Genomic DNA, 5,242 nt, shown 5'->3' with positions numbered 1-5,242 from the left:
AATGCGAAGACAATCACATGTTTGCTCAAAATCTCTAATATGAAGGTAAGGGTTTTCGTCTTCCTTTCCCGAAAAAGATAGGTTTTGAATCATGGCAATCAACCTACAACTTAACTTATACTGGGATGTTTGGATAGGCTGTGATGATTCCCATGGTAAAAGGTCAGTTACTGAAGGGATTGCAGATTCATGGATCGATTTAGAATTTTGGTTTTCCATAAGGTAAGAGTAAAGAAAATAAATAAAGAATATAAAAGATAAGAAAAGATAAAGGTATAGATACAAGCTAGTAGTAAGACTCAAGGTTATCTCAGCAAACCGTCTTTCTCCCCGGCAACAGCGCCAGAAATGCTTGTTGATATTTGGGAACGCAATAAGGAATTGATCCGCAAGCGCACGGATGTCGGTGAGCACTTCACCCGGGAAATTATCCAGAGTATCGTATTTATTTTTTACCACTAGGAGAAAGAGTGCATCTGACTAACCGGTCTATTACTACTAACCCTTTAGGCAACAAAGAATGTCTCTCGATGTGAGTGATAAATAGCGAAGACTGCAACCGTAGTCTTCTTCTAACCTTGGTAAGGATGATCTACTGTTCTGTTGGGGAGGCTAACAGAATCTAGACACCACAAAGGATGTTCAACCCGCACCTATAAACCCTATCCTTCCTGCTAATGAGATATGGTCTGCAAAGGTAACTCAGAATTGTCACATTCCTTACTACTACCACGGTCTAGCTAGTTAGGGAATATCTATGAGTACCCCAGCCTAAACACCACGTTTATGGCAGCAATGATTACTCTAAACTCTACGTGAAGAGGTTAAAGTAAACTCATAAACCAGAAGAACAATAAAACAAAAACTTACTAGAATTTAGAAGTCGAAATTCTGAAGAATCCTAGGAGCAAGCTTCAGGTTAGGAGAACTTGATCCCGCAGGTACAAGCTTGGAGTAGACACCGACAGGCCGGGCTTCCTCCAATCTACAAATCCACTCTATCTCTGTCAATATAGTAGAAACTAGAAGATCTATTTCTACTTTACATTGGTTGCTAAGCCTAAAAAGAAATATTCATTAGAGAAGAGGTTTTCCTTCGAGGGCACCCCTCAATCTCTATGATAATTTCTTGTCTTCTCCAGGGGCCAGGGGGGTCTTCTTATATAGTCCTCCTCCTCTATGCGTTTTTGGGTCGGTAGGCGAGGTGGTACTACATTATTCTTGATCCAATAGGTCGGTGGAACATCGTGTGCGAAGAGAGTCCCGAACGGAATCCAGCAGGGGTCGGGCGCCCAGGTCATCAGGGCGGGCGCCCTGGGCCTAGCCCCTTTCGGCCTCTGCTTCATTCTCGTGGCTTCTGGAGTCTTCTAGATGGTAGAAAATCGCGCGGTGCGTTGATATCTCTATGTAATCCCGACATGTGGGCCTTTCTTCCTTATTTCCTGATAACCCCCTGCAGAAACAGATAAACAACAAAACTCATGGAATTCTGTTAGATCAAACCCTAATTCTAGGTGTTGGTTGCATATTGGTCCTTTCTTTTGTTTATTTGATAATTAAAATTGATACTTAAGAACCGTCAGCAACGTCGGATTAGCTAGAGAATGGATTCTAAGTTATCTACTATCTACTAAGTCACAATCTACTCTAGTTATCTAGAAGATCATATATAGCATAAAAGACTCTTCGTTCATGTATAAGGAACATTGCTAAAGTAAATCAGAACATCGTAAGACTTACTGCACAATACAAATTCTGCCTGTCATATCAATGGAGGGTGGACTATATAAGAATCAACGAAGCTGTCACTATCGTGAACTACCACATGACCCGGCCAATAGGATACATTTGCAGGTAAATAACATCTAAGCACCACGCCCACATGTGATCTACCACTTAACTCTCTCGCGTCAAGAGCTAAGCACTTTGCAAACTTATACATAAACTCATTATCAATCATAACTATATCAAATATATAACTAGAGCAAACTAAGAGCATAAGAAGTAGAGACATAATACAATTAGAACAAAGTATTAGAGAAGGATATGAAATAATACCAATCTTTATTACTGAAGATCCGAATCCAGAGCGTAGAGCTCTACTTCTCTAATTGCTATCTAATCAATCCTCTAAACTTGAAGGATTAGGGAGTAGCTAATTCTAATTCTCTCTAGGAGAGATGTCTAAACCCTAACTTTGATGGCTACCTCTGATAATGATTTCTCCTCTCTCCCCCTGGGGTGGAGAGGCCTTGATTATATAGTCCTTTCAAGTGAATTTGGGCCGTCGGATCAAACCGACATTGATCGCACGGTTTTCCTTGATCCTTTAGGTCGGCCGAGCATGATCCAGGAAATTGGTTCTGATTGGCCCCGAGGCCAGGGCGTGCGCCCAAGGGGGGAGCGCGAGCGCCCTGCCCCTGAGCCCGTCCGGTCTCCCGTTCGTGCCCGTGGCTTCTGGACTCTTCTAGTTGAGGAAAATTGCACGGCACGTAATTATCTTGTTGTAAACATGACATGTGGGCCTTCTCTCCATATTTTCTGATAACCCCCTACAAAAATAGATAAACACCAAAGCTTGTGGATTTCTGTCAGATAAAACCCTAATTCTGGATGTTTGGTGCATATTGATCCTTTTCCATGTTTAGTAGATAGTTAAATTTAGTACTTAAGGACCGTCAACACCCGCTACTACCCGTACGTCCACTAGCAACGTAGGACTTTAGAGAAAAGCCCCTAGTGGTGATAGGCAAGGCAATCATGCTGATAAGCAAGATGGGTGACAAGGCCAAGAAGACGGAATCGTCCAGTACTCTCCCAAGGATCAGGAGTCACTTGCTACAGCCGTCAATCAAGCATCGTGCAGGACAGTACGAGAGCAGGGATGAAGAAGATGATCCCAATATCATAGCCGAGCTTTTAGCTAAGCAGGCTAGCCTACGTGCTGAGTTATGGGTTTTAGAAGACGACCTAGAGGAAAAGAACACTGAGATTAGGAACCTCACTGATGATGTTAATTGGTTTCGCTTCAAGTTTAATACTAAACTTAGAAAGGTCGCTGAAGCCTTAGGTGTTGGTTGCCTTGTTGAAGATCTTAAGACCACACCTCCTGCATGAATCTTTGTTTAGGCACAGTTTTCCTTTTCACAATATTTATGTTTCAAATATTTTTTCCCTTCCAATGTAATGTGCCTATTCAAAGTTATCAATAAAAAAAGGTTTGTTTATCTTGTGCACTTGTTTTCTATATATATTGTGACTAACCATGATAGGAAAGAAAACAAGTGTGGGGGAAGGAAAACAAGTGTGTTTTCAATCAAAAAATCTTGGTTTGTGCAAACCCTCTTCCCCTAAAAAGATTTTCAAATTAAATGTTTAAAATGATGTTACCTTCGTACTCCATCGAACATGTATCCTATGTTCAAATATGTTTTTGCATACTTTTTATCTTAGCTAATATCTGTTGATATTTGTTAACACCATCACGAAATGATCCGCAAGCGCACGGATATCGGTGAGCACTTCACCCGGGAGGTTATTGTAACAGAACCGCCCAAATTATAAGAGATTAAGCCTAATAGTGACCATTTGCACGGTCAAACCATCAAGCTTAAGCCCTTATAATCCCGGTAGTCCGTAAAATCTCGAAGGATTTCAAACCACATATCGTACATACAGCCAAGATCGTAATAAGTTTAGCGGTCCCCATTCACAATTACATCTAGTTCACCACATTCATAAAATACATCGGAGTTCTTGAAATTATTACAAACCAAGTTCTCAAGTAGCGGAAGCTTCATAGTTTGAAAATAACACACACACACTTAGTCTGGTACAGTGCCACAGTTTGGTCATTCCCACAAAAGCAAAAGAGGCGGTAGAGTGACCATCGCCCTTGGTCTAGTCATCGCCCATTCCTGGGTACAGGCAGAGGATGCAATAACCATAGTACATTTGACCATCTCCAAAACAACATGGGAATAGAACCCTGAGTACGAGAATGTACTCGGCTAGACTTACCCGTCATAACCAAAAATAAAGACTCTTCAAGGATCATGAAGGCTATATGGTGGGGTAGCTGAGACTTTTGCATAAAAGCACTGTTCCACTGAACATAGCCCAAAGACCTTTCTTCTTTTAATTAGCTCAAGTTCGTTATTATCATTACCTATTATCTAGGTTTGCACCTGTACTATTGCGAACAAGTGTAGTAATATGATGGTACCTCATTATAGCATTCATAAATCATTTCTCATCATAACCCAAGTGTTTCATAGTCCTTACTACGAGAACGAAGCTGATGTCAAGTGCTCACTATCTAGGAGCGATGGCGATTTGAATCGATTTTTGACCATCTGGCGAGTTTATTCCCCACACAAACCACACTCACTGATCAAGTGAGCTACAGATCACAGTGTTGCACTATCCAGGACCAAATCGTGGGTTCGACAGGCACCGCCCGTACCCGAGGACCGTTCCGGCGACCGAGGTATCCAAGGTATACCAAGGTTGCGCGCCGCGCCCTCGTCGTTCTCCTCAACCATCACCAATACAGCGCATACATCAGGCCGATTCCCGGCCCGGATAGTGCTCAGGCTTCGCGGTCGGAACGACTTATCCTTCCAACTAAGTGTGGGGCATGCGTTCAACTTGACAAGAGGGCCGTCAATGATCGGTCCTTAATTGACACAGGCAGGGGCACTATGGTCAGCCCACCATAAGACCCTGCCTGGTCTCAAATTCCTTTCCCCACTTGGTCAGCCCACCATAAGACCCTGCTCGGTCGCAAAACCCTAAACCCTAAAACCCCAAAGCAATCACCTCTAATCAAGCAGGTATCCACCTATATCTCGCAGGTGACAGGAAATCACCCGACTTCTACCGGACTAAGCAAGCTAAGCATAGACTCCGTGCCTATCTACATAGGACAAGGTAGAATAACAAGTGGTGATATCAAGGAGTACATATGCATCAACGGTATCAAGCAATTCCTATCACTTAAATGCAACATAGTAGAACAAGCATAATATGTCATTTATGTTAGCGAGAATAGGGAGACTTAGAATGCTCCGGGGCTTGCCTTTCTAAAACATGCTCGGTTTGTGATCCGGGCACTCTTGCAGCTCTTCTCCGGGCTTCGGTCCTCCTAGAGGTTCCTGCTCCTGGGTCTCCTATTCCTCGGGTTCCACCTCGTTCTCCTGCGAGCCTGTATGGTGCACGTATGCTTATGAGTGGAGTGCGA

Source organism: Sorghum bicolor, chromosome 3 (genome assembly GCF_000003195.3).
Source record: "Sorghum bicolor cultivar BTx623 chromosome 3, Sorghum_bicolor_NCBIv3, whole genome shotgun sequence".
Lineage (NCBI taxonomy): Eukaryota > Viridiplantae > Streptophyta > Magnoliopsida > Poales > Poaceae > Sorghum > Sorghum bicolor.
The sequence above is the reverse complement of the archived record's forward strand: the minus strand, read 5'-3'. Positions refer to the sequence as shown.